A 14,708-nucleotide genomic window follows, 5' to 3' on the forward strand; every position below is an offset into this window, starting at 1 on the left:
ACAAATGGATTTTTTGCATAAACATTTTCATTGGTTCCTAATTTTATTCTTTAATTTGTCCTCTGAAATGGGCATTTACATCATAGAGAAACATTTTTCCAGTTTCTTTAGTACCTCAAACTTTTATTTAGGATTCTTCTTTGGTGTTTAAGTTTTATTCTTCTCTAGTACAATATATATGGACTGAAGTTTCCCCTCCCCCCACTCCTCCCAGTGCTACCCCTCTCCCCCAGACCAACTCTCCTTCTGTCCCTCTACCCCTAAGAAAGAAAGCAGGGCTCCCAGGGATATCTAACAAAAATGTTCAACAAGATACTGCAAGATTGAACACACACCTTCAACCCAGTAGGAAGAAAAATATTCTAAGCAGAGACAACAGTCTTGGAGATGCCTCTACTCCCATTGTGGGGAGTCATATAAGAACACCAAGCTACAAAACCATAAGGCGTATGCAGAGGTCATAGCTCAGACCCATAAAATGTTGGTATTTTTCAGTTTCTGTGAGCCCCTATGAGCCCATCTTAGTTGATCATGGGAGCAGTTGCAGAGACCCACAACCCAACATTAGGTGAAGGAAGGACTGTAGAAGCCAGAGGTATCAAGAACACCATGAGAAATAAATATACCACTTAATATTAAAAGAATTTTGGTGTTGTCTATAAGTATAGAATATTAATATTTTTGTTTATCACTGAAATCCAAGAGCTAGCAAACAATAGCAAATATTCCTCTATCATATTTAGGATGAAATTGATGCATAAGTATTTCCTCTATAAATTATGAATTTGTTCAATTCTGTTTCTTCTTTTAACATTCACAACATATGTTACAAAGTCAAACATGTTGGGGTTTTGTTTCTGGGAATGATGGAATATGATATATGAAAGCTATCTTGCTACTAAAATGTTAAACTTTATACACAGCATATGGAAAACAATTAATTGAACACAACAAGAAGAGAGCAAAAGCAGAGAGATATAGAATTAAATAGAAAGAGTAAGTTAGAAAAAAAGCTTAACACAACTCGTCAGCTGATGAGAGCATACAGGAATTGAAAGAGATGAGCAATCCAGTTTACCTGACCACGAAGTCAAGTACGGGGGGGGGGGGGGGGGGGAGCAGGAGAGAGGAAAAACAGAGAGGAATATGCCAACAATAAGTATGCAGAGAATGATATGTCCTCTTATGTCATTTTCTACTTATACTCAAGCCCAAATAACTCCCTAATCAATACCAATTAAATACCATCTTTTTTATAAGATCAGGGGTCCACCAATCATATAAATATGTACCAGAAAACAACACAATCAGGGAAAACTAATGCTATATAATATCCCCCTCTTTGTCATCCAGCCACTCCCATGGCACCCACTCCCTTTAAAACTTGGCCTCTTTTTGAAAAATTACGTACATATGTATGTAAACATATCAATATGCAAATACAATCTGCTGCATCTATTTAGTCTAGGCTTACTTTGATAATATGCTATTTATTTATTTATTTATTTATTTTTGGTTTTTCGAGACAGGGTTTCTCAGTGTAGCTTTGGGCCTTTCCTGGGACTCACTTGGTAGCCCAGGCTGGCCTCGAACTCACAGAGATCTGCCTGGCTCTGCCTCCCGAGTGCTGGGAGATCTGCCTGGCTCTGCCTCCCGAGTGCTGGGATTAAAGGCGTGTGCCACCACCGCCCGGCTATAATATGCTACCTTTTAAGCGTGAAAAAAAAAATTATGTGAGTTTTGCTTTAAAGAGCAAATAGTTGTACTGATTCTATCAACTTTCCCAGCTGAGATTACATCTGCAATATAGTCAGGCAAAACCAGATGCAGTTTTTCACTTCCTACTACTATGAAGGTAAAAGTCTCTAGCTTCCAGAACTCTGTGAACTCAAATCATTTTGGTTTTCCTTGTCCATGGTAAGTGGGTAAAAAATCAGATATTATGAATATTTTTTTCGAAGTTGTGTACTGTAGCAAGATCTTCTGAATCAGTACCTTTTTAAAAAATTAATTTTATTATTAACATCTTTTTTATTTATTTTACATGCCGACTGCACTTTACACTCCCTTCTCTCTCCCAGCCCCCACCTCTCGTCTCCCATCTAACTCCTTCCCCATCTGCTCCTCCTGTCTCTATTCAGAAATGGGCAGGCCTTCCGTGAGCTTGAACAAGGCATGGCACATCAAGTTGAGGTAGGTCTTTCGGTTGTTGAACTCTTTCTGTGAATCCTGTTAAGAGTTTTCTTAAACTGCCCTGGTGACAGGGAACTGGAAACAGTACATTTACCTCCTAGCAATATTTGACTGACAGCTGTTCATTCTTTTGTTGAGTAGAAATATGCACTGCAGAAGTTCTCTTATTGATCTATGTCTTGTCTTGAGAATTCACTTAGGATAATATTTAAACAATTATTAGTCACTTTCTGACACATTTTCCAATCTATTCTTCTGAAGGTGTTTTAACTGACAGATGAAAATGCCATGTATTTATGGGTTTTATGCATGAATACATCATGTAATGTTTAAATTGGGGGTAAATATACCTATCTTATCAAACATTTTTTTATATTGTTGTGATTAAATTACTCAAAATCCTCTCTTCTGACTATATATGTATGCATGTACCATCCTATATACCCATTATCACCCTGTTGTCCAGTAGAACAGTAGAACTAGACAGTTTTATTCCTCTTTAAATAAGTTAATCAACCACTCTCCAGTCCTCTCTTCACTTCACTCTCCTATTCTAGGTACAGTTACCCAACATTCTTCTATTCCTTTTTCAAGTTTTATGACAGGTTTTTTTTTCTTTTTACTTTCCTTTTATTTTATTTTATTTATTTATTTTTTGGTTTTTTGAGACAGGGTTTCTCTGTGTAGCTTTGCGCCTTTCCTGGAACTCTCTTTGGAGACCAGGCTGGCCTTGAACTCACAGAGATCCGCCTACCTCTGCCTCCCGAGTGCTGGGATTAAAGGCATGCGCCACCACCACCCGGCTACTTTCTTTTTAGATTCTAAGTGTGAGTGAGGGCACGTAGCTATTATCTTTCTGTGTTTGGCTTATTTCATTTAACATAATGACCTCCCAGTTCTCTCATATCAAGTTCTAAAGGAAAGATTGATAACAGGTTAAGTTTTTATTAAAATTTCAGCCATTTGTGGGATATCTTCACTTTTCCCATGTTAGAAAACCTGTCACCTACTCAATAATTTCCTTAAAGTAACACATATGTCTCTTAAATAATTCTTATTTTACTCTAAGCAGTAATAAAGTTGTTTCATTTGCATGACGATCGAGCTATGTTTTAATGAAAAGATTTATAGTAAATCCTGAAAGCTTATATTCATCCTCCTGGTGAGGATAATACATGATGAAATGCGAATTGAGTATTTTCCTAAACAGAGCTGTATGTTGTCATAAATTTCTATTCTCCTTTCTGAGCCCAAGGTCTCCTTTCCCTTCTGTCTTCCTTCTCTCCTTTCTGAAAATGAAAATGCAAGGTAAAAAGTATAACAATTTTGATTTTCACTCTGAATTTCTCCATAGTTTTACAAATTGAAAGAAGTGCTTTCCTCTTTTTGTTAGTAAAGTAGCCTCTTACTTTCTTATATTGAGGTATGTAACCTTTGAAATAACATTGTCCTGAATTTAAAATTAGAAATGTGGGCAGGAGAAATGGCTTGGCAGTTCAGTGCATGTACTACTTCTGCAGGACTCAAGTTCAATTCCCAGCACCTAGTAGGGCAGCTCACAGCTGCCTATGACTCCAGCTCCAGGAGTTCTGATGCCTCCTAGTTTTCATGGAAACTATACCCATGTGCACAAGCAAGCATATACACATATATCCATAATACACATAATTTAAGTTTTGAAAACAATATCTTAAAAATATTAGAGGGTATACATGATAAATAGTCCTACCTTTATATTATTTACATTAATATAGCAAATCCTCAATTAGGTAGAATATAGGTATTTTAATAATTTATACATAATCTACAAATTCACCATGTGGATATCATATATTCAAATAGTTAAATACATTATATTAGACAATTTAGTATTGTGTAATTATGTAATTAATATAAGTAACAAAATCCTTGGTGGCATTTATTTTCCAAAATGTTTTTGTTATATCAAGGCAATTAAATGTATTTTCAGGAAAAACTTTTCACATAAATATAACAGAATAATTTCATTTATTATATAAGTGAAAAATTACTGTCTCATGTTGAATAATATGCAATAACTCAAAGAAAATCAATATTAAATCTATAAAGATTAATGAGTTATTAAGAGAAGCTGTTTTAATGAATAATTTTACATGGCAATTAACAATTTGTACTTGCTTTTACATTCCTTTTAATTAATACACAAAATAGCAATTAGGCTATTATTCAGGTACCATATAATGCTATAGCTCTTATAATAAACACATAATGCTTAAATCAGGATAGACATATTTATTACCTTAAATATTTGTCATTACTTTATGGTAAAAGCTTTAAAAATCCTTTCTTCTAGCCTTTTAAAAATGGAGGAGTGTAATATTAACTGCAATCATCTTAGTCTGTGATATCCTACTAGATCCTGTTTCTATGAAAGTATAATTAACTATCCATTGCTAAGTATACCACAATCGTTCCCCAACTGGCTCTCCCTTTGTCTCTAATATACACCACTCTATTTTCAAGTTCTAGAAAACTGACTTTTTAAAATTCTACATTAAACATTTATTCTTATTTTAAATTATGTATGTGTTCCAGTGTCTGTGTCTGCATCTGTATCAATATCTGTGTCTGTCTGTGTTTGTGTGTGTGTGTGTGCCCGTGTCTGTCTATTTGTGTGTCTGTCTGCCTGTGTGTGTGTGTGTGTCTGCTTCTGTGAACGTGTCTCTGCTAGTGTAGGTGTCTGTGTGGGAGTGTGAATGCAGGTATCCAGGGCGACCACAAGAAGGCACTGGATCCTCTATAGTTGGAGTTACAGATAGTTGTGAGCTGTCCAATGTGGGAACAAACCTTGGGTCCTCTGCAAAAGCCACAAATGCTATTAACTGCTGAGTCATCGCTCTAGCCCCAGATGCTGCATTTGGGGGGCCACGAATTATTGGTTTCTGTGTTCCGTTTAGTATACTTAATGTAGCACCCATGTTGTAGTAAATGATAGCACTTCATCAGTCTTAAATGGCTAAATATTATTCTCTTATATATGTCACATTATTGGATTTTTTAAAATGTGTGTGTGTGTGTGTGTGTGTGTGTGTGTGTGTGTTATGCATATGAGTATGTATGTGTGTTCCTATGTACTGGGGTCAGTCAATCCCCATGTTATATACTGAGGCAAGGTTTTTCCTGAACTCAGTTTAGCTTTTTGGCTAGTCAGGCCAGCTGGCTTGCTCTGAGGACTTCCTGTCTCTGTCTTTCACACAAGAGATAATAGGTGGGCCACATCCCTTCCTAGAGTTTTCTGGAGATTCTGGGGTCCCAGCTCTAGCTCAATGCTCCATGATTAAAGTGCTTGTAAACTAAGCGCTCACACTATCTGCCATTTCCTCAGATTTCCTTTGTGTTTTTTGAGACAGTATCTTACCTCTTAGCCCAGCCTAGACTCATTCCGTTGCCATTGGAAAGACAGTGAAGTTGTTTCTTTCTTGACTGTTGTGGACAGTGTTGTGATGGACAAGGGATGCAGATGCCTGTTTGACATTCTGATTTTATTTTTTTAGTTAAAATCCCAAAATAGAATTGTTGGGTCCATCATTTTAAATCATTGGAGAAAAATACATATTGTTTCCTATGTGGCTACAATAATCTATAGTTCAAGTAATATTCTACTATGGGTCTATTTTTCATTCATGATTAATACATGTTTAATGTAAAGAATAGTAGATTCAATTCTGGCATATTTTTGTGCCTATGTACAATATACCATGATCATAGTCACCCTCCTTCCCACACTTTCTCATATTTCCCCATGTGTTCACCAGCACAGGTTATTTTAGATTTTTTTGATATTAGCCAGTCTTACTGTGTCCAACTGACATACAATTTTGTTTCTGATTTGCTTTTTATTTGCCTTTTACTCCTATTAAGCTTTTTGCATTACTTCAAAGTCTAAACATAACTTCTTTTCAAACCTACCATTTGTTAAGTATTTCTACCTTACTGCAGTATCTGCTCCACCCTTTTGACTGTTGCTCTTGCTGTGTAAAACCTTTTTAGTGTAGTACAATCTGCTATGTCTATTTTAACTTGTGTCTATGCTTTCAGGATCTTGAAAAGAAATCTACTAAAACTGACCCCATGTTCTCTTATAATAGCACAGTGCCAGATCTTACATTCAAGTGTTAATGTATATGAGCTGATTTTTGTAGCTGATGAGATATAAAGATCTGCTTTTATATTTCAGCATGGATGCATTCAATTTCCCACTACCATGTGTTGAAAGGACTGCCTCTTTCTCACCATATATTTTCAGGAAACGTGTCAAAACCATTTGAATGAACAAGCTTGCCCCTGGAATTTATATTCCAGTCAATTGGCTTATACCCATTTTTAATATATGTATTATGATGTTTGGTCTATAAATGCTTTGTGGTATGTTTTGAAGTCAAGTTATGTAATGCCTCCAGCTTTGTTCACTGGCAGATGTTACTTTTGCTCTTTGTGTGTGTGTTTGTGTGTGTGTGTGTGTGTGTGTGTGTGTGTGTGTGTGTGCAGTTCTATATAAATTTTAGATATTTTTACCAGATTTTGTAAAGAATTTTATTGGTATTTTTACAGGCATTATGTTAGATTTTAGTACATCCATAAAGAGCTTTGTGTTAGATGAATCTTTTAATAATATCACTTTGTCCACCCATGAACATGAGATGTCTTTATACTCTTAAATTTCTGTTAAATTATTTTCATTTTTTGTATTTTTTGCATTTGTGGTCTGATTTTTTCTTCTTCTTTTTTTTGATTTACAACTAGCATAAAGGGGATGGCTTAGAGGTTTTTATTTGTATGTTTTATAAGTAGAATTCTCTTTTGATTTAAATTTTACTTAATTCACCGTTGACAGCCAGTAATGGTACTAAGCTTTATTTCGTTATTCCACGGCTTCTTTTGGGAATATATTATTCGTTGTAACAGGTTTTATGAGGATATTTTTGTTTGTCTTGTTTTTCTGTCTGTGAAATCATGTCACGGGCAAAGAGTGTCAGTTTGATCCTTTCAATGCCAGTTTGGCTGTGCTCTACTTCTGTGCCTTACCAGATTATTTAGACAAGAACATCAGAACTATGTGGCGTGTAAGGATGAAGGCAGACTCTCTTGCCTTGTTCCATAGATGCTTTTCTCTATTCAGTCAAATGTTGATGTTTGTTGACCTCTAACCTCATCTGTGATGGAGAATAAAATATTTGTCCCTGTCTTTTTGTGTGTGTGTGTGACTTTGGGGTGCTTGTCTTTTTCAGACTTCCTAAACTAGTTCTATTTGCTTAGAGTTACTTCTTGGAGTGCTGCCACTGTTTCATTTTTACAACTCTAAATAACAACATCTTTTGAAACATATCATTTCTAAGTGATTTCTCCCATACAGAGGTATTCTATGTGCTTTGTTGACTGTTACCTTTGCTCATGTTTCATCTGAATGCATAGTTTATGCTATTCCAAATAATCTGGAAAGTGCTTCATAATATCATCAATCTTACTCCCAGCTTCCCCAATGGATAAGTCAGACCTGGATGCCTTATTGTGTAGCTGACTGTAAGAGTGCAACCACTGCAGTAACTGCACACAGAGTAATCCAGGTACCCATGTTATATTACTCCAGGCCTAATGCTAAGTTGCAAGTCTAATGCTTCTCTTAATCCTCTCTCTCTCTCTCTCTCTCTCTCTCTCTCTCTCTCTCTCTCTCTCTCTCTCTCTCTTTCTCTCTCTCTCTCTCTCTCTCTGTGTGTTTCTCTCTTTTTCTAATCTTGCACTCATTAACTATTCTCACTCCTCAGCTTTCTACAGTACTTCAGTCTCTGTGTAGCTCCTTATTTTGATGTATCAGATCAGGAATATAGCCTCCTACCTGATTCTTTAGACTCTTCTGAAATCAGATAGGAGCACAAATGGCTTTTCCTTGTGTCTTATTAAGACAGACCCTGCAGCTCTTACTCAGCCACCATCTTTCTCTGATCCCACCACTGTATTCTTAGAATGAAGAGTAAGCAGTCTGAACAAATAAGCAAGGAATTGATTTGTTTATAAATATTGTAACTCAAGGTATACAGATTTTCTTAGATGGAAATATTTTAATGTGCATTTATAGCTATTTCATTATTTAAATATAATTAATAGAGATAACAATGTTTAGTTTGGAGGGATATGATACATGAATTAGCTTCCAATCTACTCCTCTCATGTAGATTTACTATATAATGTAAATGACAATTATTTAGACACTCAAATATAATAAGAACTTATGTCAACTGCTTGTTTTTTTATATCACTTATCCTTCAATGTCTTCATCTGCTCATATACTTAATAAAATATCACTAATACATATAAATACTGTCTAAAAAAGTTAACTCTCAAGACAGGATTACTCAATATTTACCATGGTTGATGTTTATATGTAAGCAGTAGGCTTCAGTTGGCTGGTGGTACAATGCTCCTTTTCCTATTGGCCCTTACTTAAAGCAACACAGGGAAATTTTCTGGTTGAATCTTTCTTTTATTATTCTTCAATCTTGTTTCACAGTTCTAAATCCTCCATTTAATCAATTTCATAGTAGCATCTGTGTGTTTGTGAGAAAGATATCTTTCTCCTCTGTTTTTATTTTCCTTCTGTGTTTAAGTGAGGGACTGGTGGGTCTTATTATAGAAGGATTACCCATTTCACTACTTTCTCCTACCAAATTATTGTGTTCATTGGTAATGTGGGATGTACTTAATTGCTTTTACAATTTGAATGCATAAATCATATGTAAGATGATCAAAGTGTTTTAAGTGATCTACATGGTGTTCTAATGAATGAGATAAACTTCAAGAAGTTAAAAATTAGTGTACTCATTAAATTTCTCTGCCAAGAAAAAAGAAAATTTTTTTTTTAAAATAGTAAAAAAAAAAATAGTCTGTGCTCTGAAAATCTCAAAGTTCATTGGTGGACACTTCTGTTGAATCAGAAGTTGTTGAGTAAATATCTAAACTGCTCTTTCGGTGATAATAAAAATGTGTTTTATTCGTTTCTTTCTGTTTATTGATCCAGTCATCAGAGTAGTCATGGTCCATATAATAAATCCAAACCCAGATTTGGATGCTGCAAACTATAACAATGACATGCTTGATGAAATATACTCAGTGATGCACATGTTGCGTGGATGTTATTAAAGTAACCAAGCACCTTTTGATTGTATCTGATGCCTGCTTCATGAGTTGGAACCCATACCTGGCACCAATAAAGGGGCCAAGAACCTGTGCCTAGATAGGTCATAGGTCCTTGGGGATAACCCAATACTATTATTCTACTAAGTGACATGGTATTAAAATGATTCCTAATGAATTGTTGTGATACACATAGGTTAGAGCATCTTTCAACCATCACCAGAGGAGCTTCTCTTTTCAGTAGATGGAAATTAACACACACACACACACACACACACACACACACACACACACACACACACACACAAAACTTAACTAGTCAATATATACAAAATAAAAGACTATGGAGTGCTCAGCCCTTGTGGTGGTTTGAATAAGAATGGTTTCTCCATAGGCTTTTTTGTTTTGATATGTGGTCCACAATTGGTAGAAATGTTTGAAAAAGATTAGGTAGGAGGTGTGGCCTTGGATGAGATATGTAACTGGGGGCAGGTTTTGAGTTTTCAAAAGACTTCCACCATTTCCAGTCTCTCTGCCTATTATTTGTAGACTAAAATGTATGCTCTCCAGCACCATGCCTGCCTGCCTGCTGCCATGCTTCCTGTCATGATGGTCTTGGACTCTTAACCATCTGAAACTCTAAGTCTCAAATTAACTGCTTTCTTTTATAAAGTGCCTTGGTAATGATGCTGTATCACAGCAATAAAAAAGTAACTAAGATGGTCTATTACCAGAAATCCACAGAATCTGTTTAAGGAGTAAAGGAATTTACTAGGAAGGAGGACTCTCTACAGAACAGGAGATTTATCATAGGGTCCTGGAAGGCCTAAATACATGCTGTTTTTCCACCTGATTCCCTCCCAGCAGTCAAGCCCATGAAGGAGAGAAGAGCAAAGTGTATGTGTGTCTCAGGTCTTAAGAGTAGCCCTGAGGTTACGCCCCAGGGCCTGGTTCTTCAAGGTAATAGGTAGGTAGGACAGTTACCTGCTACATCTCTAGGGTCACAGATAGAAGAGTTACCCATTACAATGGTCCTAAATAGGTCATACACATCCTACCCTTTACACTAAGCCCAAGAGATCTTCATGGAAGAGAAGAAAGACTGTAAAAGTCAAAGGTGATAGAACACATTAAATAGTTTTGCTAGGCACAATAGACTGACTGCCTGTAGATGTACTTTTGCTCTAGAATGCACAAGACACATGCAAGCTCAAGCCATATAAAATTCCTGCATAGAAGAGAAATGTGGGCATGAAATACCACTACTATTTGACAATTTTTAGAAATAATAAGTATAAAAATAATCCTAAAAATGGAACAGATCTGGAGAGCTAACTTATTGCTTCAAAATCCTAAAGCTTAATCCATGTAGGTTACAAATGAAACATCAAAACACATTTGTTCTATGGCTTTTAAACACAGTCTGCATGTATGTTATGCATTTATAGACCATATTTCCTATTACATGCACATTTAATAAGAATGGACACTGCATCTCCCATTCTCCTATATATGGATGGTGGTGCATAAATGGACTAGAGTAACCATGTCACACACAAAGAATTAGCTGTTATTCCAGGCCACAGTCCAACAACAGGTCTTAGAAGTTACTGATTCAGTTCACTACAACGTGTTACACAGGGTAAAACAATGTGGGAAACCAGGCAGTGCATAAACATTTTGTTATTTAATTTTAGTGAGACAAATGGAGATACTAGTGCTCTTTATTTGGAGATGCCCTTTAGTGCTATTCCAGAAAATACAGCACTAAAATTGTACTCTGCCCACTCTGTTTGGGTTTCAATTCTGTAGTCTTTGGGGACATGCGACAAGGAAAGAAGAAACTCTACTACTTCTTGGAGTGTTTATGTCTTTCCAAACCTCATTTGAAAACTTATTCCTACTGTGCTAGCATTAAGACATGAGATTATTGGGAAGTTACTCAGCCATAGTAGTTCTACCCTTGTGGATACATTAGTGCTTACTCCTTCATTGTAAGGACATGGAGTGCCTCCTTTCTGGAAGTCAGTTTTCAAATCAAGATATTAAAAGTAGAGACAGCAGTCCTTGCTACCCTGCACATCTTCCCACACCTTCATTCTTAACAATTTGGCCTCCAGAAATGTGAAAAATTGATTTTCTCTTTTTCATGAATTTCCCAGCTGAAAGGATCTTCTTAAAAAAGATTTATTTGTTTATTATGTACAGTGTTCTGCCCACATGTACCTGTAGGTGAGAAGAGAGAACCAGATCTCATTAGAAATGGTTGTGAGCCACCGTGTGGTTGCTGGAAATTGAACTCAGGACCTCTGTAAGAGCAGCCAGTGCTCTTAACTGCTGACCCATCTATCCAGCCCCCCAAGGATCTTCTTATAGCATCATAGTTATACCAATACACCCCTGTAAATGCAGTAGGTAACTAGATTCAGCAAATGCAGGTGACAGAGTTAGAATCTTTACATGATGAGGTCTAGCTAGATCCATATGTACAAAGTGTTGGAGGATAGCTGAGCATGCTGGTACATGGAAGTCATTTGTGTGCTTGTGAGATTGTGACAGGAGTACTGAGACTTCAGGGTAAGTCTAGACAGCACAGGGTTTTCAAAAAGAAAATAATGGAGGAGCATTAACTTCAGTGACCTAGTGATCTTTTTTAAGCCATGTTAGCTGAAACTAAACAAGAAATTATTAAAATCTCAGAAATTTGCTGTTTCTGTAGAGGCTTCTAACGTTCTAAGTTGTTTGGTTTTCTGATAAGATTGGGGAGAACGAACATGTCTCTTTACATATTTATTTAATCTACATGAATAATTCTATCAAAATTTAGAGTTGTATGCATTATTTTAAAAGGATCATGTCAATGCCTGTCTTATTAGTTGACTTTAAGACAATAGACAAAGTAAAATATTGGGATAGGTTATGCAGAGATCACCATTTTAGACATTATTCTAAGGGGAAGGTGTATGTAACAAAAGATTCATCTTCTAGAAAGTGATACAAGGTTTAGAGTTTTCTTTGTTGATTTTTAATTTGGATAACTTATCTAAAGATTAGATGCAGATGTTGAAATAGCTTTTTATCATTGTAAAAGTTTACCCCAGTGTGTTTTCAATTCTCTTTTACTTGTTTTCCATGCTTTGTCTCCCAGGCTGTGGGTGTATTTATCAGTAAAGTACGTTCTTGGACATAATAGAAAGTCTGTGTATTTTTTAATCCAGCCAGCCAACCTGTGTCTCTTAAGTGGAGTATTGAGGCCATTTGTTTTATGGTTGTTATTGAGACATGCTTATGGATTTCTAAAAATGTTGTTGGTTGTCTTTTGGCTGGATGCAGTGGTTTTTGTTCTTATGGTTTTTTTTTGCTTGTTTTTTAAATCTTTCTTCCCTATCAGTTCCAGATGTTTGCTGGTTTAATGCTTTGAATATAGCAGACTTCCTCCTGTCTTTTGTTCAGCTTGTACTGATGGAATTTCATCATTTCTTTGCTTTGATATTGAGACTGTCTTTTTTTTTTTTTTACTGTGAGAGTTATTGATGCTGATATTATTTTGATGTTTCTCCCTTTGTAGGTGAATAGGCATTTTGCCTTTACAGCTTTTACTATTAATTGCTTTATGTATTTGACATATTTACAATAATGTATTATGGAGAGAGTTTTCTGTGTTCCTGATTATTTGAGTTTCTAAATGATTCTTATGTATGGATTTATGGCTTTTTTTTTAGATTTAGGAAAATTTCCTCTGTAATTTGATTGACTAAATTGCCTATGTCTCTAGTATTTATTCCGGCTTCTTTTCATATTCCATAGATTATTGTCCTGGTTATCGTGATCATTTTCCAGAGTTCTTGACTGTTGTGGCCATGTGCTTTTATCTCATTTTTATTTTCTATATTGATTTTGGATGAATTCATCAGTTGTGTCTTCCATCTCAAATATCCTTTTTTTTTGATAAATTGCGTTTATCTTTGTGTTTGAATGGCAGGTTTGAATTTTGACATGGAGAGTATGGAGTTATACAAACCTGTAAAATCTTTCTGAATCTCTGCATAGCAAGACACTTAAACGTATACCTTCAAACATACATTGTCTTCTTCTCTAAACTCTTTTTAGTTTATGCTCTCTGTAATATACAGCTTTTCATGTAGAAATGTAAAATATTGGAGTTTAGGAATAAGAATGCTTCCTTTGACAGGACATATACTATATTTGCAATGACACAGGGAAGAATAGCTTGGCCCCTGTACAAGGACAACACTTATGCATGTGAAGCTTTCCTTATTTTTATCACAGTTCCTGGCAAGTAAATTTTATCCAAAAGGCTATAAAGCAATTTTAGTGAAATATTTAAAAAATGATGTATTAGAGTTTTGCATGTTCTCCAGAATACATAATCCCAAATTTTATAGTGCTTCAGGAACTGGGCTCAGAAAGTTGTCTGAGTTCAATTCCACTATTTTTGCATCTATTTTGAGACTTAAAGCTACACACTGTATTTCTGAAATACAATGTGGATCACCAAATTGGAGTGAAAGGACTATTTGAGAGCCTTTATCAGTGGTTATCATAGGACATATAATATGGTACTCAATAAAGGTTAACAAGTATTAAATAAATAGCATGGTATTACTCATTGGGAAATCAAGTTGCTTAAAATGTCACAAAAGATATACCTGACAAGAAATAAGGATCCATATTTTTTGATGATTTGTGACTTGAGGTTACTTGTGATGAAGGGGTTTACAATAAGACTGATAGTAATTCATAACTTCCAACATGAGAAATTGGGGTCTATGCAAACCAGGTGATGTTTTTGTGAAGTGAGGATGTCTTGGAAAATGAAGAATTAATGAGACATTCAAGAATAAGATGGATGATAATGCACTGCATCAATACATAAAAACAGCGGTGGTCACACTGAGAGCCCTGCTCAAATAAATTAAGCACACAAACTTGCAAACGTTATGTTGTTAAAATGACAGTATGTTTTTGTTAGGAGGCATAGACAGGCAGATCTGTGTGAGTTCTGGACCATCAAGAGATGCATACATGAACCTGTCTGTGAATAAATAAATGAATAAATACAAATAGATATGATAGTATGTATCTCTTCATATTTTCTACAGACTTAATTGTTGTAAAATGTTTTTGTGAAATGCTAACCAGAAGATTTCATACATTTAAGGTGAGAAGGAGAAAAATTGCCACCGGCATCCAGCAGCTGGTCTGGTATGATTCCTCCAAGCAAGAATTTGGCATTCTTACTGCTGGTTATTGTAGATGTAACCAACTGTCTTATTAAATAAGAAACACAGAGCCAATACAGAGATGAAAGCCAAGAGGTCAGAGC

The 14,708-nt window shown here is 35.6% G+C and overlaps 1 non-coding gene across 1 annotated transcript; it reads left to right on the plus strand.

Annotated features, from left to right (window-relative positions):
* Nucleotides 1-13,541: 13,541 nt before the first annotated feature.
* LOC114695411 lies at nt 13,542-13,644 on the plus strand. The gene has a single exon (XR_003734857.1). It is a non-coding gene; the product is annotated as a U6 spliceosomal RNA (small nuclear RNA).
* Nucleotides 13,645-14,708: the final 1,064 nt, after the last annotated feature.

This window comes from Peromyscus leucopus, chromosome 3, assembly GCF_004664715.2.
Source record: "Peromyscus leucopus breed LL Stock chromosome 3, UCI_PerLeu_2.1, whole genome shotgun sequence".
NCBI lineage: Eukaryota > Metazoa > Chordata > Mammalia > Rodentia > Cricetidae > Peromyscus > Peromyscus leucopus.